Genomic DNA, 26993 nt, shown 5'->3' on the forward strand with positions numbered 1-26993 from the left:
TGCTCTGCAGCTAATCAATGGTGTGTATATATATATATATATATATATATATATATATATATATATATCATTAATCTACGTTGTTTAATCCATGATACTTTAAGGTCATCACACTTACTTTAACAGTTTATGATCCATGCCGAGTTGCCAGTCTGTTTTTTTTCTGCAGTTTTATGGTCTCCTGTTGTCTTAAGCTAGTTGATTGATTGCTAATGAGTTAAATCTGTGTAGATCTAAGCAGATACGTCCTTATATATTGAGACATAGTCAAGGGGCAGCACTTATGCGGGGGCATTTATGCATATAGCATTTATGTAAACTTTATCGAAGTGCCATAGTTTATCAAAGTGTCTCGGCAGTTAGATATGGCAGTTGGGCAGGAGCCAGGTAAGACAATTAAACAAACTTGCTTCCAGGTCATCTGTTTTGCAAACAGTATTCACCATTTGTATCTGTGCCATTTATATTCTGGCTGCTACAATCATCCACATTCACTGTTCTCCTACAAATTCTGCACACTTCATCCATATTAACCCCTCACTCCTCTCTTCTCCTATGTACAGCTGTCATGCTCTCTTCACAATGTTATACCACACAGATCCATTCATTCCCACCATACAACACAGGAAACGCTCTCACAAATCACTTAACCATCTGCTCACTCTCTGTATCTTCCTTCTCTTAGTCGCAGGTGACATTTCTCCTAATCCAGGACCCTCCAGTAATAACATTAACTCTTTCCCTGTTAAATTCAGTAACCCTGCTAATCTCATTAATATTCCCTGCATATCTTCAGTCTGATTCAACTGTGCCCTTTGGAATGCGCGCTCAGCATGTAATAAACTCTCCTACATCCATGACTTTTTCCTCTCTAATTCCCTCAACCTTCTGGCTCTCACTGAAACCTGGATCCAGCAGTCGGACACCACCGCCGCTGCAGCGCTCTCCTATGGTGGCCTACATTTCTCTCATACTCCGCGACCTGACAACAGATCAGGTGCAGGGGTTGGTCTGCTTCTTTCAACAAAATGTACTTTTCTGGTTATCCCCCAGTACCCTTCCTTATCTTCTTTTGAAACCCACACAGTCAGACTTTACCGGCCCCTCTCCCTGCGAGTGGCGTTTGTCTGTCGCCCTCCAGGTCCCTCCCGTCAGTTCCTGGATCACTTTGCTTCCTGGCTTCCAAATTTTCTATCCTGCAACATCCCCACGATAATCATGGGAGATTTTAACATCCCAATTGGCGATCCTCTTTCCCCATCTGCCGCTCACCTTTTATCACTAACCTCCTCCTTCGGCCTTTCACAGCTTGCTAATTCTCCTACACATGAGGACAGGAACACATTGGACCTGATCTTCTCCCGGCTTTGCTCAGTACATGACTTTACTAACTCTCCCCTTCCACTCTCTGACCATAATCTTCTTTCATTCTCTGTCAAGAACTGTGACTCTACTCAAGACACCCCACTTTCCACACTTATAGAAATATACGCGCCATTAACACCCAGAAATTTATGAAAAAGTTGCAATCATCATTGGCCCCAATCTCCTCCCTCTCATGTCCCGACTCTGCATTGAAGCATTATAACAAAATAATGCTATGCGCCCTGGATGAAGCCGCACCTCCTACACAAAGAACAATTTGTAGCATCGGCGTCTCTGCCCCCTGCCAGGCAGAGACGCCGTCCCACTCACCTCCTCGCTCCCCGCGCTCCCTGCTCTGCGTTCACCAGCGCTCCTCTTCCTGCTGCCGGCGCGCGCAGCTCCCCGGGCACTGTGCTTAGGGCGCGCGCTCCCTCCCTCTTAAAGGGGCCGCGCGCGCCGTCCTAAGGAGTCCCAGCCAATAGCCGAGGGTCCTCCCATATATAAGGCACCTCCTCCAAAATGGAGGTGCCCGAGCAAAAGTTGTTGCACAGTGTTTCTGACCTCTGCTTCAGCCCTCAGGTCCCGCTGCTAGCCTGACTACCAGTCTTGCCCGCCAGCCTGTTACCTGCCTGTTATCTGCCGTGCCAGCCAGCCCGCTCACCTGGGAGCACTTGCCTGTGACCTGCCTGTTACCTGCTTGTTACCTGCCGTGCCTTCCCGGAGTCTCCTGCCTTCACTTGCCGTGACCACCTAGACTCCTGCCGTCACTTGCCGTGACCACGTGCCAGGCCACCTAGAGACTCCTGCCGTCACTTGCCGTGACCACCTAGAGACTCCTGCCGTCACTTGCCGTGACCACCTGATAGCCTACCTGGAGGCTTCTGCTCGCCAGCCTGCCTGCTGTGCCTACCTGCTATTCCGGTCAGTCCCTGCCATCTGTACCGTGGGAGTCACCTGCTCCCTTACAAAGTCGTCCCCAGAGTAGCACCTGGTCCTCGGCTCGGTCCCTCCCTGGTCACGGAGTCGTTAGCTGCCGTACGACCAGGGTTGGTCCGGGTTGATACTTAGTTACGCCCCTCTGGGTCCCTCCTTGCACCGTAGCACAGACGTTCCTCCACCCGGACCCGTAACACAATTTGGCATAGATAGCGACAACCCTGGCGCACACCTCAAACACGTCTTCTCCAGAGGTGTTCCAGGTGCGCTGAAAGGCTGTGGAGAACATCTAATCTGGCCGAAGATTTCCTCCATTATAAATTTATGCTGAAAACATATAACTCTGCTCTTCACCTCTCCAAACAAACCTACTTTAACAACCTCATCATGTCACTTTCCAATAATCCTAAATGCCTCTTTGACACGTTTCATTCTCTCCTCAATCAAACAGCACAGGCCCCGATCACCGACCTCAGAGCTGACGATCTGGCCAATTATTTCAAAGAAAAAATTGACCATATCTGACAGGAAATTTTCTCCCAATCCCCAAACGTTATGCATGCTCTCCCCGCCACATTGTATCTTGCTCACTTTCTGACTTCGAACCAGTCACGGAAGATAAAGTGATCAGGCTCCTTGCATCTTCTCGCCCTACCACCTGCAACAGTGACCCTATTCCCTCACATCTCCTTCAGTCCCTTTCTCCAGCTGTCACCACTCACCTAACTAAAATTTTCAACCTCTCCCTCTCATCTGGTATCTTTCCCTCTTCTTTTAAACATGCCAGCTTACATCCATTACGTAAAAAACCATCCCTTGACCAGAATTGCACGGCCAACTACAGACCTGTTTCCAATCTTCCCTTTATCTCTAAACTCCTGGAACGCCTGGTCCATTCCCATCTAATCCGCTATCTCTCAGACAACTCTCTTCTTGACCCTCTACAATCTGGTTTCCGCTCTTTACATTCTACTGAAACTGCCCTCACTAAAGTCTCTAATGATCTACTAACAGCTAAATCTAATGGTCACTGCTCCCTGATCTCCTGGATCTCTCTGCAGCATTCGACACTGTGGATCACCGGCTCCTCCTCACTATGCTCCGCACTATTGGCCTCAAGGACACTGTTCTCTCCTGGTTCTCCTCCTACCTCTCTGACCGCTCCTTCTCTGTGTCTTTTGCCGGCTCCTCCTCCTCTCTCCTTCCCCTTACTGTCGGGGTTCCTCAAGGATCAGTCCTAGGCCCCCTTCTTTTCTCCTTATACACCGCTCCCATTGGACAAACAATCAGTAGATTCGGTTTTCAGTACCATCTCTATGCTGATGACACCCAATTATACACCTCTGCTCCGGACATCACCCCGGCATTACTACAAAAGACCAGTGATTGTCTTTCCACTGTGTCTAACATCATGTCCTCCCTCTGCCTAAAACTGAATCTGTCCAAAACTGAACTCCGCGTCTTTCCTCCCTCCACTAACCTACCTGTGCCCGATATTGCCATTTCCGTTTGTGGCTCAACCATTACTCCCCAGCAACAAGCCCGCTGTCTTGGGGTCATTTTTGATTCAGATCTTTCCTTCACTCCTCACATCAGATCACTCGCTAGTTCATGTCATCTACACCTCAAAAACATCTCAAGAATCAGAACTTTTCTCACTTTGACTCGGCAAAAACTCTTACTGTCGCTCTTATTCATTCTCGTCTGGACTATTGCAACTCTCTACTTATCGGTCTCCCTCTTACTAAACTCTCCCCTCTCCAATCCGTCCTTAATGCAGCAGCCAGGATCATATTCCTCGCCAACCGCTACACCGATGCCTCTTCCCTGTGCCAGTCATTGCATTGGTTACCCATCCAATATAGAGTTCAATTTAAACTTATCATGCTTACCCACAAAGCGCTCCATGCTTCAGTACCCCCCTACATCTCCTCCCTTGTCTCAGTCTACCACCCTACACGTGCCCTCCGTTCTGCCAGTGACTTAAAACTAACATCCTCCATAATCAGAACTTCCCACTCCCGTCTCCAAGATTTCTCACGTGCTGCGCCAATTCTTTGGAATGCACTACCCAGGACAGTTCGATTAATTCACAATACCCACAGTTTCAAGAGGACCCTAAAAACCCATTTCTTTAGACTGGCGTATCGCCTCCACACACTATCTGTCCATCCCAGTTGTCCGTCCCAGTTTTCCCCCATATTAAAATCTTCTTCACTTTCAGGTTCATACCAACCATGTACATAATAGCCGCGGTCAGGACTGCACACATACTGGCTGGCAACCAGTCCATGTATTATTTATCCTATTTAGTATATTAAGGCTGTATTATACAAATATGTGCACTTTACCTTCTGTGTCTCCCCCATTTCCTCATAGACTGTAAGCTCGCGAGCAGAGACCTCACTCCTTTCGATATGAGATGTGCTTATTCTGTATTGTCTGTATAAGTCCCCCTTAAAATTTGTAAAGTGCTGCGGAATATGTTGGCGCTATAAAAATAAAAATTATTATTATCATTACCCCTCACTTAGCTGACTGGGGGGCTTCAGTGCCAATTTTGCAACTAGGTCATATAGGTGGCGGGTCAGTGTCGCCTTTTAAAAAGTCACAGAAGTTTTGATTATACAGACTAAGCTGATTACATAAAATTGGAAAAGCCCTTTAAGTCTTTGCTGTACAGCGACGCAGATGAGCGCAGAAAAGGTCGATAATTTCACCGGTTGTCTGACCCCGGCCTAATGATTATTCTCGCTCTTTAACCCCTTCAGGACACAGCCAAGTTGTTCCCTGAAGACGCATCTTTTATTCCTGCGCTCCTAGAGTCACGGCTGTGCCATATCTCCGTCCATGTGCTCGTTTCTTACAGAACCAGTTGTACAAGTTTCAGGTACAAATGGAAAAGTGCTGCAGAGTCAGAAGCTTCATACATGGAAGGGTTAATAGTCTATTACTGTCAATCACCAAGATGCAAAGTGAACGAAGAAAAGAGAAATGTAAATCTCTTCACTATCTGGTGACCGCCCGTCACCTCCATTATCAGTATCTGGTGACCGCCCCTTTCCTCCATCATCAGTATCTGGTGACCGTTCCTTTCCTCCATCATCAGTATCTGGTGACCGTCCCTTTCCTCCATCATCAGTATCTGGTGACCGTCCCTTTCTTCCATCATCAGTATCTGGTGACCGCCCCTTTCCTCCATCATCAGTATCTGGTGACCGCCCCTTTCCTCCATCATCAGTATCTGGTGACCGTCCCTTTCCTCCATCATCAGTATCTGGTGACCGCCCCTTTCTTCCATCATCAGTATCTGGTGACCGTCCCTTTCCTCCATCATCAGTATCTGGTGACCGTCCCTTTCTTCCATCATCAGTATCTGGTGACCGTCCCTTTCCTCCATCATCAGTATCTGGTGACCGCCCCTTTCCTCCATCATCAGTATCTGGTGACCGCCCCTTTCCTCCATCATCAGTATCTGGTGACCGCCCCTTTCCTCCATCATCAGTATCTGGTGACCGTCCCTTTCCTCCATCATCAGTATCTGGTGACCGTCCCTTTCTTCCATCATCAGTATCTGGTGACCGTCCCTTTCCTCCATCATCAGTATCTGGTGACCGCCCCTTTCCTCCATCATCAGTATCTGGTGACCGCCCCTTTCCTCCATCATCAGTATCTGGTGACCGTCCCTTTCCTCCATCATCAGTATCTGGTGACCGCCCCTTTCCTCCATCATCAGTATCTGGTGACCGCCCTTTTTCTCCATCATCAGTATCTGGTGACCGCCCCTTTCCTCCATCATCAGTATCTGGTTACCGTCCCTTTCCTCCATCATCAGTATCTGGTGACCGTCCCTTTCCTCCATCATCAGTATCTGGTGACCGTCCCTTTCCTCCATCATCAGTATCTGGTGACCGCCCTTTTTCTCCATCATCAGTATCTGGTGACAGCCCCCTCCTCCATCATCAGTATCTGGTGACCGCCCCTTTCCTCCATCATCAGTATCTGGTGACCGTCCCTTTCCTCCATCATCAGCATCTGGTGACCGTCCCTTTCCTCCATCATCAGTATCTGGTGACCGTCCCTTTCCTCCATCATCAGTATCTGGTGACCGTCCCTTTCCTCCATCATCAGTATCTGGTGACCGTCCCTTTCCTCCATCATCAGTATCTGGTGACCGTCCCTTTCCTCCATCATCAGTATCTGGTGACCGCCCCTTTCCTCCATCATCAGTATCTGGTGACCGTCCCTTTCCTCCATCATCAGTATCTGGTGACCGTCCCTTTCCTCCATCATCAGTATCTGGTGACCGCCCTTTTTCTCCATCATCAGTATCTGGTGACAGCCCCCTCCTCCATCATCAGTATCTGGTGACCGCCCCTTTCCTCCATCATCAGTATCTGGTGACCGTCCCTTTCCTCCATCATCAGTATCTGGTGACCGCCCCTTTCCTCCATCATCAGTATCTGGTGACCGCCCTTTTTCTCCATCATCAGTATCTGGTGACCGTCCCTTTCCTCCATCATCAGTATCTGGTGACCGTCCCTTTCCTCCATCATCAGTATCTGGTGACCGTCCCTTTCCTCCATCATCAGTATCTGGTGACCGCCCCTTTCCTCCATCATCAGTATCTGGTGACCGTCCCTTTCCTCCATCATCAGTATCTGGTGACCGCCCTTTTTCTTCATCATCAGTATCTGGTGACCGCCCTTTTTCTCCATCATCAGTATCTGGTGACCGTCCCTTTCCTCCATCATCAGTATCTGGTGACCGTCCCTTTCCTCCATCATCAGTATCTGGTGACCGCCCCTTTCCTCCATCATCAGTATCTGGTGACCGCCCTTTTTCTCCTTCATCAGTATCAGTGTCCTTCATTAATCCTTTTACTTTTGAGGCATTTTTCTCTACATCTGGCGATATCTTTTGCACAGTTCTGTACTTTTTAATGGCCCCATCGTGGGGTACATATAATATGTTATGAACATTCTATTATCTCTTTTTGGGGGGAGAATTCTGAAGATTGATGCAATTATGGCAAATTATATGCAAATTTGTTTTGTTACTTTTGCACAAAAAAACACATTGTTCCCATTGTAGGGTGGATGTGATTTCTACAATGACTTTTTATTCCATTTTTCAGAGGTGAATGAATAAATATGGCAGCGATCCTTCTCTTTTGTTATGGCATTCATAGTACCAGTAAGAAAAGATCAGATTGTTCTACCGCGGCCGTTATGGGGGTGCTGTCACCAGGTATGTGAGGGGTTCACAGTTTTACTCTTTCACATAATTATGCAATGAATAAAGGTGATGATGGGCCATTGACAGCACTGTAACAAGGCTGAATGTGCTGCTATGGGCGGAGGATCTGGCAGCTGCTGGCTGAGTCCGTCGGGCGCCCAGGATTGCCCACCAGGGCGTGAGCGCCCCCCACTGCACCCAGACTCCTATTCTGAAGAATAATTGGCACTTGGAAGGTAACGAGGACCGGCCGCTCTCCTGACATGTTTCTCATTGTAATTACTGGGTGTTACCATACTCCTTTTAAAAGGGATATGTTCCTATAAAATCTGATCCTGGCAGCTCTGGATGTCAGGCCTCACCCCAGTTTAGTCACACATTTCCAGGAGGAGTAACAGGGGAACCGCACATTACACAGTCCTAAAAAATATGTTTCCTCTTACAGGTAATACAATAATGGAATAATTAGCAAAACAGGCAGCCAGGAAAGCAAACAGATCCTCTTTACTGAAGTTTTCTCTTTGTCTCGTGATGTTTCGCTCTCCAGTCCGCGTCGGCCCCCTGAGACAGCAGAATGAGCAGGATGAAACCTCTCGTTTCGCCCCCAGGAGACTCGCTGATTCCATTTCCTGCTGTCATGTTGTATCCGCCGGGTCCTCATCGAGTCCAGGCACCGGCTGCCATGTACTTCAGCATCTGATACGTGATGGAGGCGCTCGGCTTCCTGACAAGAGTGGCGCGTTTCGCTCTGACGTCTGTTCTGCAAGTTCCAGTCACCGGCGGCTCCTCGAGAAGGTGGTCGTCAGAGCCCGGACTGATCGCTCCCGCCACTTCACCTGCCTCCCCCTGCTGTCATAATTACAGCGCAGGACGCGGGAACATTCAAGTGCATATTGCCTCCGATACCTCTGTGCTGTCGCTCCATCCAAAACCAAATCATCCTGAAGAGGCTGAGAACAGCTCCTCGCGTCACAAAAAGAGGGAACGATCCAGAGCAGGCAGGTTACAATAACACTTAAAAGTGGAACAACTTCCTGAAAGAAGAAGCCGAACGTGCTCCTTACATTTCCAAATCGGCTTTTTTCACCTTGTTACATTTTACTTTCTACTTCTAATGGAAAAACAATTGTGTGTGGATTAAAGGGGTTTTCGGAGATTAGGAAGAACATCTATGAAAGCAACATAGCAAAACAATACAAGTACAAGTGAAGATAAGACACTTTGTAATCCATTTTACAGGATAAATCTGCTTCTTTCTCCACTTATGAGCCCTTCCACTCTCTCCTCTTACAGAACTCATATAATGCTAAAATCTGTCATGGTCAAGACAAGACGGACTGCAGGATCACTGAGAGATCAGATTACAGGAGCTTATGTCTACGGAGCAGAGTGAGCGGCAGAACAATACAGACTGCTACTTTTAGTAGGTGTTTTATCTCACCCAACAGCTGGATTCACTGCTACACTGGTCAGTGCAACTTTATAATGTCCTCCATGTTACTGCTGCTTTCCAGTTAGGGTATGTGCCCACGGTCAGGAGCCGATGCGGCCCCGACGCTACTGAACAGCCACACCTCTTCCGCCCTCATTTTATGCAAATGAGCGGCCGCAATTTATTTTTTTCCACATGTGGACTTTCCTCCTAGATGTTAGTCTACGGTGAAAGTCCACTAGTGGATCCGGAAGAGAAATTGTTATGCTGCGGGTCTGAAAGACGCACCGCATGTCCGTGTCCCCGGGTGGTCCGCAGGTGCACAGAGATGTGTAGTGGACATGGGATTTCTAGAAATATCATACACTGTGCTGTAACACCTGGACGCTGCGGGTTTGACGCTGCATAGACACGTAGCTTCAATCCCGCAGCAGCACCTGATTGTGGGCACGCACCCTAAGACTATGTGCGCACATTCGGTATTTGACTGCAGAAATTTCTGCAAGCTTTCTGCATCTCTTGGCAGCAAAAACACACGTTATGCCGCGATTTTGGTGCGTTTTTTTAATGTATTTTTGTGCAGCAATGGATGCTTTTTGGAGCCAGGCCCATCAATGGTGACCTTGTAAATTAGGGGGTTTCACCTATGTTATGCACAGATAGAGTGCCGGGCATCCCGCCTAATCGAATAGTAGGGGCATGTAATAGGTTGCTGGCTAGGCACGGTGCTACATGAGTGTGAATTGCGCACTATTGCAAGTTTCACCTATGTGCAGCTTTAGTCTTGTATTGGCAGCTGACATGAAGCCCAGGTTAGTAATGGAGGCGTCTATAAGACACCCCCATTACTAACCCTGTAGTAAAGTTTTTGAAATAAAGACATGGCCAGAATAAAGTCTTTTATTTTAAATAAAATTCCATATGGTTTTAATCATTTACTTAAAAATAAAAAACACCATATACTCACCTAACGCCCATTCCACTAAAGCCATTGTCCCCTGTAAGAAACCAAAAATAAAAAACAACCATATCCCTCACCTGTCCGCCATTATGACATAATCCAGTGTCCCACGACGATCTGGGTCACTTCTACAGCAGTCACACCAGAAATCACTGGTGTGACTGCTGTAGAAGACAGCACTGTATACACTGACAGGAGTGTAATCGCTCCCAGCAGTGTATTGCACTGTGCTGCCGTGACGGAGGTCAATCACCTGATGATCAGCTGATAAGCTCCGGTGACCTCACTTACTGCAACAGTACTATATGAGAAAATTATCATGCAGCACCGATGCTGTAACTGAGGTCACCGGAGCTCTCCGACTCCACCTCCGACTCCCTCATACATGGCTCATGTTTAAGTTTAAGTGATAAATTTACTGTAGTAAAATGGCAACATCAGGCTTTTAATTATTATTATTATGATACAATAATCAAGCTATTCAGATAAAATATATTTATTGGAATACAATCTTATCATGTTTGAAGCATTATCAGTTATAATAGCAAGAACCTGTTCTTTTCTGTTCTTAATCCTGCTTTCCTGTTCACTCCAGCAGTTCTGAGATGAGTGCAGGCATTTCTTCCCTGTGTGTGTGTGGTTTTCTTCCCCTTATCTGTAGAGGAGGAGCTTCACTACTTATCATGTACATAAACTGCAGCACAGATTCATCTCAGCTAAAAGTCCAGACCCTGAGATCAGGAATAGGACAGACATTTATAGGACATTTCATAACTTTCCCAAATTCTTATGAAAAAATATTCACCACAAACTGCATTGAACTACTGTACCCAATTTATTATATATTTTAAGAGTCGGAGTCGGTCCATTTTATACCGATTCCACCAAAATTTACTCCAAATCCACGACTCAGACCCCACAGCCCTGGCTAAAACGCACAAAAAATTGACATGCTGCACATTTAAACGCAATGACAATCCTGACCATAAAATTACTGATCATGTGCACAGCACTTCAGGATTGTCATTGCATTAGTTGGCACACGGATTACCTAGAGTTTTTGGCCCATTTCCATGCAGAAAAAATGTCGCGAAAATGCACCAAAAATGTACAGTGTGCACATAGCCTAAGTGTTTTAAGTCATCTCAGTGATGGATTCACAGCTATACTGCTCAGTGTTGCTGCTTTCCAGTAGGTGTTTTTGTTTTTTTTTTCATTTCACCCCAATTCTGTATTCACAGCTACTGTCATGGGTGTGTCAGATGTGACAGACAGTCACCCTGCAGTTGGTTGCAGTAGATCTCTTTGTTTGGCATTACAGACACCTTCTTAGCAGCTTCACTCTAGGACCCAGTGGCTACCTCCATCCTTCTAATTGACACCCTGGCCTGGGTGTATAAGTAGTTTCACTTTGCTGCAGGGCGGTGCCGTTGATATTCACATGTTTCCTTATGAAAGCTTAGAGCGAGTACAGTCTGTTTACTTCCTCTCTGGTGCTAAGAGGACGTGTGTGTTATCTCTCTGAAGTCAGCTCAAGCTAAGTTATCTTTCCCCCGTGTCTGCCTACCTTGTTGTCTTTAGTTGTTAGTGGGGATCGACTAGTGCTCATCCCCCTCCTTCCTTATCAGGGCCAAGCTCTAGGGAAATACAGGGATAGGTTCCTGTGCGACAATTCGTGAAGAACCAATATACGGATGGTAGGGAAGACCGGGTGATATCGGATCAGCCAAGGAGGTCTCCACTCCCCCCTTTCCATAGAGTCTGGGCTCCCTTCCCTTTGTGTCTTCCCTTAGTCTTTCCCACACCTTGCGTGACAGCTACACAGCTCAATGCTGCTGTACCATGTCCTGTTGCTGCAGTTTCCTTCCGGTAAATGATTTATCTCATCCCAGTGTTGGATTCACAGTTATACTGCTCAGTGCTTCAACTTTCTAGTAAGTTTTTTTTTATCTCACTCTAGTTAGCGTTTTATCTAATCCCAGTATTGGATCCGCAGAGGTGTTGTTCAGTATTGCTGTATAATGCCCTCGATACCGCTGCTTTGCAGTAAGTGTTTTAATTCCACTCAGTGTTGGATTCATAGCTACACTGCTCAATTCTACTATATAATGTCTGTCATAGTGCAGCTTTCTAAAAAAGGATTATCTCCTCCTGTACCGGTCGCTGACTCGTTTTTGTTCAAATTATTGTACTTGTTGTTTGCTATGTACAGTGGTGGCCAAAAGTATTGGCACCCCTGCAATTCTGTCAGATAATACTCAGTTTCTTCCTGAAAATGATTGCAATCACAAATTCTTTGGTCTTATTCTCTTCATTTAATTTGCTTGCAAGGAAAAAACACAAAAGAGAATGAAGCAAAAATCAAATCATTGATCATTTCACACAAAACTCCAAAAAAGGCCCGGACAAAAGTATTGGCACCCTCAGCCTAATACTTGGTTGCACAACCTTTAGCCAAAATAACTGCGAACAACCGCTTCCGGTAACCATCAATGAGTTTCTTACAATGCTCTGCTGGAATTGTAGACCATTCTTCTTTGGCAAACTGCTCCCGGTCCCTGATATTTGAAGGGCGCCTTCTCCAAACTGCCATTTTGAGATCTCTCCACAGGTGTTCTATGGGATTCAGGTCTGGACTCATTGCTGGCCACCTTAGAAGTCTCCAGTGCTTTCTCTCAAACCATTTTATAGTGCTTTTGGAAGTGTGTTTTGGGTCATTGTCCTGCTGGAAGACCCATGACCTCTGAGGGAGACCCAGCTTTCTCACACTGGGCCCTACATTATGCTGCAAAATTTGTTGGTAGTCTTCAGACTTCATAATGCCATGCACACGGTCAAGCAGTCCAGTGCCAGAGGCAGCAAAGCAACCCCAAAACATCAGGGAACCTCCGCCATGTTTGACTGTAGGGACCGTGTTCTTTTCTTTGAATGCCTCTTTTTTTTCCTGTACACTCTATGTTGATGCTTTTTCCCATCTACTTTTGTCTCATCTGACCAGAGAACATTCTTCCAAAACTTTTTAGGCTTTCTCAGGTGAGTTTTGGCAAACTCTAGCCTGGCTTTTTTATGTCTCGGGGTAAGAAGTGGGGTCTTCCTGGGTATCCTACCATACAGTCCCTTTTCATTCCGACGCCGACGGATAGTACGGTTTGACACTGTTGTACCCTCGGACTGCAGGGCAGCTTGAACTTGTTTGGATATTAGTCGAGGTTCTTTATCCACCATCCGCACAATCTTGCGTTGAAATCTCTGGTCAATTTTTCTTTTCCGTCCACATCTAGGGAGGTTAGCCACAGTGCCATGGGCTTTACACTTCTTGATGACACTGTGCATGGAAGACACAGGAACATTCAGGTCTTTGGAGATGGACTTGTAGCCTTGAGATTGCTCATGCTTCCTCACAATTTGGTTTCTCAAGTCCTCAGACAGTTCTTTGGTCTTCTTTCTTTCCTCCATGCTCAATGTGGTCACACAAGGACACAGGACAGAGGTTGAGTCAACTTTAATCCATGTTAACTGGCTGCAAGTGTGATTTAGTTATTGCCAACACCTGTTAGGTGCCACAGGTAAGTTACAGGTGCTGTTAATTACACCAATTAGAGAAGCATCACAGGATTTTTCAAAGGGTGCCAATACTTTTGTCCACCCCCCTTTTTTAGGTTTGGTGTGGAATTAAAAAGAATTGTCCTAAAGCCAAATTGGATATGTGTTTTTTCATTGAAGACAAATTAAATGAAGAGAATAATACCAAAGAATTTGTGATTGCAATCATTTTCAGGAAGAAACTGAGTATTATCTGACAGAATTGCAGGGGTGCCAATACTTTTGGCCACCACTGTATACCCCTTTTAAACATGTAAAGCGCCATGTAATTAATGGCGCTGTAATAATAATAATCTCACCCCGGTGCTGGATTCACAGCTTCACTGATCAGTACTGCTGTATAATATCGTAGCTGCGGTTTCTTGTGAATACATGCTACAGAGACAGAAAATCTGTAAAACTTGTGGAGAAGAAAGCAGGATACAAGTCATATAGTGGGAAGAAATATTCCTCATGTACACACGACAACTTATGCTGAAAAGTCACCGGAAAGGACAAGTACTCTACGATAACGTGCAGGAAGAAGCTGCTGACTAAAAGGGAATTCACAAACAAAGCATTGATGCTAGCTCTCATTCCCAAGACACGAGATCAGCAGAATAGTGAGTGCTGCTCTGGAGTATAATACAGGATGTAACTCAGGATCAGTAATGTAATGTATGTACACAGTGACTGCACCAGCAGAATAGTGAGTGCAGCTCTGGAGTATAATACAGGAGGTAACTCAGGATCAGTAATGTAATGTATGTACACAGTGACTGCACCAGCAGAATAGTGAGTGCAGCTCTGGAGTATAATACAGGAGGTAACTCAGGATCAGTAATGTAATGTATGTACACAGTGACTGCACCAGCAGAATAGTGAGTGCTGCTCTGGAGTATAATACAGGGGGTAACTCAGGATCAGTAATGTAATGTATGTACACAGTGACTGCACCAGCAGAATAGTGAGTGCAGCTCTGGAGTGTAATACAGGAGGTAACTCAGGATCAGTAATGTAATGTATGTACACAGTGACTGCACCAGCAGAATAGTGAGTGCAGCTCTGGAGTATAATACAGGATGTAACTCAGGATCAGTAATGTAATGTATGTACACAGTGACTCCACCAGCAGAATAGTGAGTGCAGCTCTGGAGTATAATACAGGATGTAACTCAGGGTCAGTAATGTAATGTATGTACACAGTGACGGCACCAGCAGAATAGTGAGCGCAGCTCTGGGGTATAATGCAGGAGGTAACTCAGGATCAGTAATGTAATGTATGTACACAGTGACTGCACCAGCAGAATAGTGAGTGCAGCTCTGGAGTATAATACAGGATGTAACTCAGGATCAGTAATGTAATGTATGTACACAGTGACTGCACAAGCAGAATAGTGAGTGCAGCTCTGGAGTATAATACAGGATGTAACTCAGGATCAGTAATGTAATGTATGTACACAGTGACGGCACCAGCAGAATAGTGAGCGCAGCTCTGGAGTATAATACAGGATGTAACTCAGGATCAGTAATGTAATGTATGTACACAGTGACTGCACCAGCAGAATAGTGAGTGCAGCTCTGGAGTATAATACAGGAGGTAACTCAGGATCAGTAATGTAATGTATGTACACAGTGACTGCACAAGCAGAATAGTGAGTGCAGCTCTGGAGTATAATACAGGATGTAACTCAGGATCAGTAATGTATGTGCACAGTGACTGCACCAGCAGAATAGTGAGTGCAGCTCTGGAGTATAATACAGGATGTAACTCAGGATCAGTAATGTAATGTATCTACACAGTGACTGCACCAGCAGAATAGTGAGTGCAGCTCTGGGGTATAATACAGGAGGTAACTCAGGATCAGTAATGTAATGTATGTACACAGTGACTGCACCAGCAGAATAGTGAGTGCAGCTCTGGAGTATAATACAGGAGGTAACTCAGGATCAGTATTGTAATGTATGTACACAGTGACTGCACCAGCAGAATAGTGAGTGCAGCTCTGGAGTATAATACAGGAGGTAACTCAGGATCAGTAATGTAATGTATCTACACAGTGACTGCACCAGCAGAATAGTGAGTGCAGCTCTGGAGCATAATACAGGAGGTAACTCAGGATCAGTAATGTAATGTATGTACACAGTGACGACACCAGCAGAATAGTGAGTGCAGCTCTGGAGTATAATACAGGAGGTAACTCAGGATCAGTATTGTAATGTATGTACACAGTGACTGCACCAGCAGAATAGTGAGTGCCGCTCTGGAGTATAATACAGGATGTAACTCAGGATCAGTAATGTAATGTATGTACACAGTGACTGCACCAGCAGAATAGTGAGTGCAGCTCTGGGGTATAATACAGGATGTAACTCAGGATCAGTAATGTAATGTATGTACACAGTCACTGCACCTGCAGAAAAGTGAGTGCAGCTCTGGAGTATAAAACAGGATGTAACTCAGGATCAGTAATGTAATGTATGTACACAGTGACTCCACCAGCAGAATAGTGAGTGCAGCTCTGGAGTATAATACAGGATGTACCTCAGGATCAGTAATGTAATGTATGTACACAGTGACTGCACCAGCAGAATAGTGAGTGCAGCTCTGGAGTATAATACAGGAGGTAACTCAGGATCAGTAATGTAATGTATGTACACAGTGACGGCACCAGCAGAATAGTGAGTGCAGCTCTGGAGTATAATACAGGAAGTAACTCAGGATCAGTAATGTAATGTATGTACACAGTGACTGCACCAGCAGAATAGTGAGTGCAGCTCTGGAGTATAATACAGGATGTAACTCAGGATCAGTAATGTAATGTATGTACACAGTGACTGCACCAGCAGAATAGTGAGTGCAGCTCTGGAGTATAATACAGGAGGTAACTCAGGATCAGTAATGTAATGTATGTACACAGTGACTGCACCAGCAGAATAGTGAGTGCAGCTCTGGAGTATAATACAGGATGTAACTCAGGATCAGTAATGTAATGTATGTACACAGTGACTGCACCAGCAGAATAGTGAGTGCAGCTCTGGAGTATAATACAGGAGGTAACTCAGGATCAGTAATGTAATGTATGTACACAGTGACGGCACCAGCAGAATAGTGAGTGCAGCTCTGGAGTATAATACAGGAGGTAACTCAGGATCAGTAATGTAATGTATGTACACAGTCACTGCACCTGCAGAAAAGTGAGTGCAGCTCTGGAGTATAATACAGGATGTACCTCAGGATCAGTAATGTAATGTATGTGCACAGTGACTGCACCAGCAGAATAGTGAGTGCAGCTCTGGAGTATAATACAGGATGTAACTCAGGATCAGTAATGTAATGTATGTACACAGTGACTCCACCAGCAGAATAGTGAGTGCAGCTCTGGAGTATAATACAGGATGTAACTCAGGATCAGTAATGTAATGTATGTACACAGTGACTCCACCAGCAGAATAGTGAGTGCAGCTCTGGAGTATAATACAGGATGTACCTCAGGATCAGTAATGTAATGTATGTGCACAGTGACTGCACCAGCAGAATAGTGAGTGCAGCTCTGGGGTATAATACAGGATGTAACTCAGGATCAGTAATGTAATGTATGTACACAGTCACTGCACCTGCAGAAAAGTGAGTGCAGCTCTGGAGTATAATACAGGATGTAACTCAGGATCAGTAATGTAATGTATGTACACAGTGACTCCACCAGCAGAATAGTGAGTGCAGCTCTGGAGTATAATACAGGATGTACCTCAGGATCAGTAATGTAATGTATGTGCACAGTGACTGCACCAGCAGAATAGTGAGTGCAGCTCTGGAGTATAATACAGGATGTAACTCAGGATCAGTAATGTAATGTATGTACACAGTGACTGCACCAGCAGAATAGTGAGTGCAGCTCTGGAGTATAATACAGGAGGTAACTCAGGATCAGTAATGTAATGTATGTACACAGTGACTGCACCAGCAGAATAGTGAGTGCAGCTCTGGAGTATAATACAGGATGTAACTCAGGATCAGTAATGTAATGTATGTACACAGTGACTCCACCAGCAGAATAGTGAGTGCAGCTCTGGAGTATAATACAGGATGTACCTCAGGATCAGTAATGTAATGTATGTGCACAGTGACTGCACCAGCAGAATAGTGAGTGCAGCTCTGGGGTATAATACAGGATGTAACTCAGGATCAGTAATGTAATGTATGTACACAGTCACTGCACCTGCAGAAAAGTGAGTGCAGCTGTGGAGTATAATACAGGATGTAACTCAGGATCAGTAATGTAATGTATGTACACAGTGACTCCACCAGCAGAATAGTGAGTGCAGCTCTGGAGTATAATACAGGATGTACCTCAGGATCAGTAATGTAATGTATGTGCACAGTGACTGCACCAGCAGAATAGTGAGTGCAGCTCTGGAGTATAATACAGGATGTAACTCAGGATCAGTAATGTAATGTATGTACACAGTGACTGCACCAGCAGAATAGTGAGTGCAGCTCTGGAGTATAATACAGGAGGTAACTCAGGATCAGTAATGTAATGTATGTACACAGTGACTGCACCAGCAGAATAGTGAGTGCAGCTCTGGAGTATAATACAGGATGTAACTCAGGATCAGTAATGTAATGTATGTACACAGTGACTGCACCAGCAGAATAGTGAGTGCAGCTCTGGAGTATAATACAGGAGGTAACTCAGGATCAGTAATGTAATGTATGTACACAGTGACGGCACCAGCAGAATAGTGAGTGCAGCTCTGGAGTATAATACAGGAGGTAACTCAGGATCAGTAATGTAATGTATGTACACAGTGACTGCACCAGCAGAATAGTGAGTGCAGCTCTGGGGTATTATACAGGATGTAACTCAGGATCAGTAATGTAATGTATGTACACAGTGACTCCACCAGCAGAATAGTGAGTGCAGCTCTGGAGTATAATACAGGAGGTAACTCAGGATCAGTAATGTAATGTATGTACACAGTGACTGCACCAGCAGAATAGTGAGTGCAGCTCTGGAGTATAATACAGGAGGTAACTCAGGATCAGTAATGTATGTACACAGTGACTGCACCAGCAGAATAGTGTGTGCAGCTCTGGAGTATAATACAGGATGTAACTCAGGATCAGTAATGTAATGTATGTACACAGTGACTGCACCAGCAGAATAGTGAGTGCAGCTCTGGAGTATAATACAGGAGGTAACTCAGGATCAGTAATGTAATGTATGTACACAGTGACTGCACCAGCAGCATACTGGGTGCAGCTCTGATCAGCTGCTAGTCAGTGTGGTGATTGCGGGTGTGGTGGCTGCAGATCCTGCTGTGAGCTCCTGATCTCTGAGAAACCAACACCTCTCCACCTGGGGACCTGCTTTCTCTCTTTCCCAGGGAGGGAGCGGGTTTCTGGGATGAGTGATGGAGCCAAGTCCCAGGCTTCTGCTTCCCGAACCAGGCCGGCGGGGGGCAGAAGAAACCAGCAACCGGCCTGCACATCAGAGGACTCGGGGGTGAGACGCTGCACCAGGAGTCGCAGCAATGTGGCTCCTACTCCCCCCGGGATTGTGGAGACCGCCAGAAGCCGCAAGGCTTCCAGCATGGAGGAAAAGCCTGACAGCGGCGTGCAAGATGGCGCTCCTTCCGGAGGAAAGCTGAGTGCTCACGGAGGTGAGGCCGACCTCCCTGAGGGGGAATGGGCGCTGCAGGGACCCCGGGAGTCTGTGTCCACCTATGCCTCCCGGGTCATGATCCGCCTCCGTGAGTATGAAGATGCCAGTAAGCTCATCAGGAGGCTCCGGGAGGAGCTGCGCTGCACAAGCGCAAAAGCTGCGGGGGCTTCCAAACCAAGGAAGGCAAAACTCCAAGCCGAGGTAAAAAGACTGAGCAGTGAAATTCAACGCCTGGAACTTAGGAAAGCCACCATCAGGGAGCAAAGTGGTCCTTTCAAAGAAAAACTTATAAATGAAGACCGCTACAGAGAAATGGCTGATACCAGAGAGCAAAGGCAGATAGGGCTGCAGCCTGAGAGCCAGGTGGATGATGAGAGTGATGATGACCAGCAGCAAGCCCCACCTGGCAGCCTGCAAAGTCACCCACAGGCCACGTGCAGCGAGCTCCCTGCAGGACAGGCGACAGTGACATCCGGTCGCAGTTCTGCCGGCTCTGGGGAGGACAGTGACAGCAGCGGCCAGGGAGGGGCGCTAATGGCGGAGATTAAGCTCCTGGAGTCCCCAGTGTGCCTCCAAAACTTCCATCTTGGTGACGATCTACCAGAAGAGGCACCTGGGGGCCACAAAAAGGCAAAGAAGACCAAGCCAAAGCTGCAGGAAGCGGTAAGATACGTATATGCCCCCCTCCCTGTACCACCTGAGTCGGCGGCAGGCTCAGCTCGCTGTATAAGCCCCGTTGCCCAGCCCAGCCCGGGTTCTGCTGTGGATCCGGTGCAAAGGCGCGGGGAGATTACAGAGCGCGGTAGTGAGGCGCAGAGCTCCGTCTCTGCTTGTAGTAGCGGGGACGCAGCAGGAGGTGCATCAGCCGAGAGGCTGGACAGTGAGGGCGGCCCGGCGGCGGGCGTTCCATCAGGCCACGATGCTGTGGTGCGCTCCTCAGTGGGAGGGGGGAGCAGCCCGGTGTCGGGGGCAGCTCCGGTAGCCTCGGCGCCTCTGAATGCTGTTGCCGCTGATCACTTAGTTGAGAAGCGGCGGCAGTGTGAGGGGGCAGTTGGGGCTGAGCGTTCCGGTCCTCCCATGAAAGTGCTATTTTGTGTTGGCGCCGCTGGTCCGGAAGATCCTGATGCTAAAGATCAGCGGCGCCTAACTGCAGCTAGAGATCAGCGGCACATTATACCAAATGCCAAACAGCGGAAATTACCGACCGATGATGTGGAGGGCACACATAAGACCGGGGGTGAGGTCGCCTCCAGCTCTATGGAGGTGACTGAGCCCCTTGTGCCTGATGCGGAGGTCAAAAGGTCATCCACCATTGTTACTGGTCCAGCAGGAATGAATGTGGTGGTGGAGGTGAATGAGGATAATTCATTGTCTAGTGGTGTGGTTGCTGGTTTGGTGGAGGGTGAGATGGAGGTGGGTAATGGTGATACTGTTGGGGCTGATGTGGTCACTGGTCCGGTTGCCCCCCCGGGGGTGGCAACACCTGTCCAGAGTTATGCCAGTGTCACCTCCGGGGCAAATAGGGCATCCTCCTCGTCTCCGGGCTTTGGAAACGGCATGTTGCAACGGCGTCTTCTGGAGGCTCTAAAGAAGGGGGAGAGATCACTAATGGTAGAGGGTCGAGAGGTTGATCTATCCTTCTGGATAGAGAGGCATGGCCTCGGGGCCTTCCGAGAGCAAAAAGGGGGAGATAAAGTGTGGTCCCTCCCAACAGCCGGGCCAGGCAGTGTGCGTAGGAATGTGGTCCGTCTTCGGTGGAGGGGCAGTGATGCATGTCCGCCAAGGTCTAAAGTTGTGGAGCTCCTGCTGAGGATGGGCTTCAAGGCGATTGACATCTAGGCCTTGATACATCCCTATTCCACGCCTGAGTTTGATGTCAGCTTTGTTCGGCCGGAGGGGCTTGAGCTCTTCTGGGCGAATTATGAGTTGGCAAAAAATGAGCCCGGCTGGCGAGACTTTGCCGTTCAGGCAGTGTCTCGCCAAAACCAGATCAAGAAAGTGACCTTGATGACTCGTAACGAGTCGCTTTCTTGCTATGACATCATGACGTGGCTTGGTCGGTATGGAGAGGTGGTGGAGATGCCAAAGAAAAACCGCGACGAGTTTGGTATCTGGTCAGGGGCCTGGACGTTTATGGTAAAACTTAAGAGTTCAGGTGGTACGGTTGCAGACATTCCATCGTCTGCCTTCCTGGGTAGGGATCGTATCCTGGTCTTCTACCAGGGGCAACCGAAGCTCTGTCACAGGTGCGGCGACCCCACACACTTCAGTGCAAACTGCACCGTGCAGAAATGCGCGTTGTGTGGGGGTGTCGGCCATCTTTCCGCCTCTTGTGTGGAGATTAGGTGCCACCTGTGTGGTGAGTTAGGTCACCCATTCAGCCGTTGTCCTCGCTCCTTTGCTAATGCAGTCGAGACCCCGGTGGGAGTAAGCCGTGAGGCCGATTCTGCTGGAGAGGGGACTAGCAGGGGTGGGGGAGCCGAGGGGCCAGGGAAGAAAAGCAATAAAAAGACGCCTGCCCAGCTGAGGCGTCTAGACAAGCGCAGACAGGAGAGGGAGCGGGGCGAGCCCCAGACTACCGGGGCTGCCCCTGTCCTGGATGCCAGTCTTGCTGCTGAGGCCCCGAGGGATGATGAGTTGGATGAGGAGGTCAGGAGGATCCACAGGGAGGAAACTGCCTCTGCTTCAGAATCCTCCCATTATGAAAGTATAGATGAGGATAATAAGCGGTGGCTAGAGCACAAGCGTAAGCTCGACACCAAAAAGAAGAGAAAGAAGGGAGATAAAACATCTTCTCCCGCTCTGACCAAGGTACCTAAGGAAGGTAAAACCGACTCCCCTCTAGTTGGTCTTTCTAACCGGTTCCAAGCCCTTGATAACATCTCTTCCTCTGAGGAGGAGGCGGAGGGTGAGGTTCCGGCTTCAGCGGAGCTTACAGGGGGTGCCGAGTCTCCTTCTCCTGGGGATGCAAGGTCCTTGGGGGGAGGGACTGGCCCAGAGTCCGGAGACGAGGACGAAAAAAGAAGATAAAATGTGGGAATGGACACCTCTGTGTCATTAAAGAGGGGGAAGGATTCCTCCTCTGAGGCAGAGGATAAGGGGAGTGGGAAGAAGAAAGCCATCTAACTCAATCACCAATGATGGCGGTACCCACTCCGTTGACGCTGGCGTCCATTAATGTCGCCAGCACTAAGTCAAATATGGCTAGATTTGCGGCCTTTGATTTTCTCAGCCGGGTTGAAGCTGACATTTTCTTTTTGCAAGAGACCAGGCTGCCAAATATGGCAGAGGTGTTTATAGCTAAGAGGGAGTGGAGACTCGGGCCCTCCTATTGGTCTCTTGCGGCCGAGCCGTATAGCGGAGTGGCGGTCCTTTTTACCGCACCGGTAGAATGCTGACGGGTTATTGAGTTAGAAATGGGGAGGTGCCTGATATTAGATGTCCTCATGAAGGGACAAGAGCTCCGGCTCATTAACATCTATGGTCCCCAATCTAAATGGGACCGGAAGTGTCTCTTTATGAGGATCAAGCCCTACCTTTTTACGAGTCGGCAGGTCGTCTTTGGAGGGGACTTCAACACTGTCACGAGGCCCCGGGATAGAGGAGGTTCCAGAGACAAGCTGACTTATGATAGCGTCGCCCTTAATAGTATAGCTAGTGAGGCTCGCCTGGTGGATGTCCACATCCGGCACACCGCAGGCCACGAGGGGTTCACCTATCATAGAGGTAACTGTAGGTCCAGGATAGACAGGTTTTATTTAAAGGAGGAAGCCGTTTCTTCAGCAGTATCTGTTGTTGAGGTGGAGTTCTCCGATCACTGTATGATTTTGTTTTCCCTGAATGTTACAGAGACCCCCCGGATGGGAAGAGGCTTTTGGAGGCTCAATTCGTCTCTCTTGGAAGAAGCGGAGATAAGACAGTCCTTTGAGGATTTTCTTCAGAGCCAGGTACCCTTACTGGATCTTTGTAGTAGTAAGTCAGAGTGGTGGGAGATGTTTAAGAAAAGGGTGGCGAGATTCTTCCGCCAGCTCTCGAGCCTCAGGAGCCTGGACAGGTACCGCCTGTATCAGGGCCTGAGGAGGAAACTCGAGCATCTTGTCTCAACTGGAGGTAGCCGCGAGGAGATCTCCAGAGTGAAATCTTTGCTAATGAGGTGTCAGTATGATAGACACGCATCTTTGGTTTTTGAGAGGGATTACGGGAAGTACCGCTCGCCCGACCCTTAGAGAAACTGCAAGATGTCAGTGAATAGTAAAGTTGTTACAGGACTGGTTGACACTGCGGGGTCCCTGAAAAGATCCAGATCAGGGATCCTGGAGGTCGTCAGATCCTTCTACTCGCACCTCTTGGGGAAGAGGTATCTGGATTGGGATGAGATGTCGGCTTTTCTGGCTGAAGCCGTCCCCGAACCAGGGGTAGACCCCTCTGTTGGCGTTTTGACAGAGATGATCAGGGAAGAGGAAGTTAAGTTGGCGATTGAAGGGCTTGCCCTGAAGAAATCTCCCGGTCCCGATGGCTTAACATCTGAAGTCTATAAGACCTTTAAGGACGCCTTGGTTCCCCTCTTGACTGAGGTATTCAATGAGTGTCTTTCCTCGGGCACTCTGCCAAAGTCAATGAGGAGGTCTGCCCTGATCATCTTGTCAAAGGGTAAGGACCCATCTTGCATTGAGAATTGACGTCCCATAGCGCTTCTCAATGCAGACAGGAAGGTTTTGGCAAATGTGCTGTTTAATCGGCTGGTGAAATTTGCACCCCAGCTCCTTTCGGGGGCCCAGCATTGCTCTGTTCCGGGCCGCAGTACAATTAGTGCTGTACTCTGTGTCCGAGAGGCGGTGGAGCAGGGTAGGGCTGGCCACTGGAAGGGGTACATGCTGTCATTGGACCAGGCAAAAGCGTTTGATCGGGTTAATCATGAGTACCTCTGGTCTGTCCTTCTGAGGTATGGCCTGCCGGGGGGGTTTGTTGATTGGCTTAAGACCTTGTACTCTGGGGCAGAGAGTTTCCCGCTTGTGAACGGTTGGATTGGCAGCTCTTTTGAGGTTGGGTGTGGTGTTCGCCAGGGTTGTCCCTTGAGCCCGCTACTGTACGTGTTTGCGATTGACCCACTTCTTAGGAGGGTGGAGCGTGGACCGTTGGCTGGGATCGGGATGGACCGGGCAGCACCGGAAGCCACTCTGAGAGTGGTGGCGTATGCCGATGACGTCACCGTTTTTGTTTCCTCTGATGGGGAGGCAGAATGGCTGATGTCAGAGGTAAATTGCTACTCGGAGGCATCCGGGTCTAAGATCAACCGGGATAAGTGTGAGAGTCTCTGGCTGGGAGGAGGAGATCCTGGTTTTGATCTCCCGGACACCCTTCCAGAACCCAAAGTCTCTGCAAAAGTTCTTGGCATCGAATTTGGCCAGGGGCATTACCCCAAACAAAATTGGGACAGCAGGCTAGAGATCGCCACTCAGAAGGTGAACCAATGGAAGGGTGGTCTTTGACCCTAAGGGAAAGGGTAAACCTGATCAAAACTTACCTGCTCCCTTTGCTGATCTATCTGGGCAGTGTGTGCATCTTGCCAGAGCCTCTCTGGACTCGGGTCTACAGTTTGTTCTTTCAACTGTTATGGGGGAATAGACTGAACCTGGTCAAGAGGGAGGTTACTTACCGTACGAGGAGACTAGGAGGGTTGGGTATGGTCAACCCTGTGGTATTCCTTGTGAATACCTTCATTAAGATCAATATTGCAAACCTCTGCAAAGAGAGGGCTCCTCCGTGGGTATTCTCCTGTAAGGGATGGTTTCAGCCTTTCTTCCAGGAATGGGAGACAGGAGGGCAAGTGAAGGATCTCCGCACACCGCATGGACATCTCCCGGCTTACGCTACCGTGGTTCTGAAGGTAATTCGCCGGTGGGGTCTGGGAATGTGGGAGGTCAGGACTCTGCCAAGGAAGCTCCTTGACAAAAGGGTTTTGTTGACCCATTTTCAGAGGCCTCTGGCGCTCAGGGATTGCCCAAGTCGGGATCTTGGGGTGGGTCTGCATCTTTTGAATTCTATCAGGATCCCCTCGAAGGTTTGGGACTTGGCTTGGCGCTGCTTCCATGGGAAACTGTGTGTGAGGAACAATCTGAAGTGTAGGAGCTCTGAGGACAGGAACTGTCCTCGGGAGCATTGTGGTACCATGCTTGAAAGCATGGACCACTTCCTGCTTCGTTGTCCCTTTAACACAGAGGTGTACAACAGGGTGGGCACCTCCATTGGCTGGCCCCGGCTGGCCAGTCTCTCTTATGCGGAATGGGCCTATGGAGCATTCGGGGACCTGGGTGGTCGGGACCGCTGCACCTTATTTCTAGTTAGCGCAGTGGTTAGGTATCACACGTGGAACGCACGGTGCTTAGTATCGACGCAGCGGAAAATCCTCCCAGTGGACGATGTGTTTAGGACCATACTCGGTGACCTGGTGAAGGTGCGTTCTCTGGAGTATGAGAGACTGGGTACACGGAGGGCCGCTCTCCTCTGGAGGGGCTTTTCTTTTAGTGTGCCCTAGTCTGGTCATCTCCTCTCCTGGTGGTGGGCTGCTGCTGACACCATAGATTTTTGTTTTATTGATCAGTAGACAGTGATGTAGGGCTGCAGGCGCCGAACTTGGGCTTTGTCAGTTGTGGTTATTGTATTGTTTGTTTCTGTATATATTGTATATATGGGTTTGGGTGCAGGTGTTAGGTTGGGTGGAGGGAAAAGGGAGCAGGTGGGTTCATCTTGTGGGACACTGGTTATTTGGGTGAAAAACTGGCACTGCCTGATCTGTCCTATGGACGTTGGACATGGACTGAGGCATGAGACGCAGGACCAGCTCTCAGGTCAGTGCCGTGGAGGGACTGGTGGGCTCGAATGTGGGGGGTTTTGTTTTGTCTTGTATATATTTGTATAGTTAGTATTTATTTTATTTTATTTATTTAAAAAAAAAAAAAAAAAAAAAGAATGTATATATTAGTTTGTATATAATTTGTCGGTTATTGTTTATTATATTGTTATTATTTGCTTGGTAACCGGACCAGATGTCATGGTGTAGGTAGTTATTATTGTGTATATATGTATAATATGTGTGTGAGGAGAGAGGGAGCGGCTGGACCAGTTTCATTACATTGTTTATTTCCTGGTTATTAATTTTGTTATGTTTCTGTTATTATTATTGTAATGTTTTTCATTTTTATAATAAAAGATCTACAGGAGGTAACTCAGGATCAGTAATGTAATGTATGTACACAGTGACTGCACCAGCAGAATAGTGAGTGCAGCTCTGGAGTATAATACAGGATGTAACTCAGGATCAGTAATGTAATGTATATACACAGTGACTGCACCAGCAGAATAGTGAGTGCAGCTCTGGAGTATAATACAGGATGTAACTCAGGATCAGTAATGTAATGTATGTACACAGTGACTGCACCAGCGGAATAGTGAGTGCAGCTCTGGAGTATAATACAGGATGTAACTCAGGATCAGTAATGTAATGTATGTACACAGTGACTGCACCAGCAGAATAGTGAGTGCAGCTCTGGAGGACAATACAGGATGTAACTCAGGATCAGTAATGTAATGTATGTACACAGTGACTGCACCAGCAGAATAGTGAGTGCAGCTCTGGAGTATAATACAGGATGTAACTCAGGATCAGTAATGTAATGTATATACACAGTGACTGCACCAGCAGAATAGTGAGTGCAGCTCTGGAGTATAATACAGGATGTAACTCAGGATCAGTAATGTAATGTATGTACACAGTGACTGCACCAGCGGAATAGTGAGTGCAGCTCTGGAG

At 47.6% G+C, this 26993-nt stretch overlaps 1 protein-coding gene and 1 long non-coding RNA gene across 10 annotated transcripts in view; one reads left to right on the forward strand and one right to left on the reverse strand.

Annotated features, from left to right (window-relative positions):
- The window catches only part of STXBP5L (syntaxin binding protein 5L), a 604719-nt gene that overhangs the window by 417863 nt on the left and 159863 nt on the right, over positions 1-26993 (reverse strand). The gene's annotated exons all lie outside the window — the stretch shown is intronic.
- LOC141253119 (uncharacterized) lies at positions 5088-8919 on the forward strand. Its single transcript, XR_012314233.1, has 3 exons — positions 5088-5191; positions 7439-7551; positions 7985-8919. It is a non-coding gene; the product is annotated as an uncharacterized lncRNA (long non-coding RNA).

This window comes from Phyllobates terribilis, unplaced genomic scaffold (assembly GCF_046119375.1).
Source record: "Phyllobates terribilis strain yellow unplaced genomic scaffold, ASM4611937v1 Scaffold_2__4_contigs__length_985480577, whole genome shotgun sequence".
In the NCBI taxonomy this organism is placed as follows: domain Eukaryota; kingdom Metazoa; phylum Chordata; class Amphibia; order Anura; family Dendrobatidae; genus Phyllobates; species Phyllobates terribilis.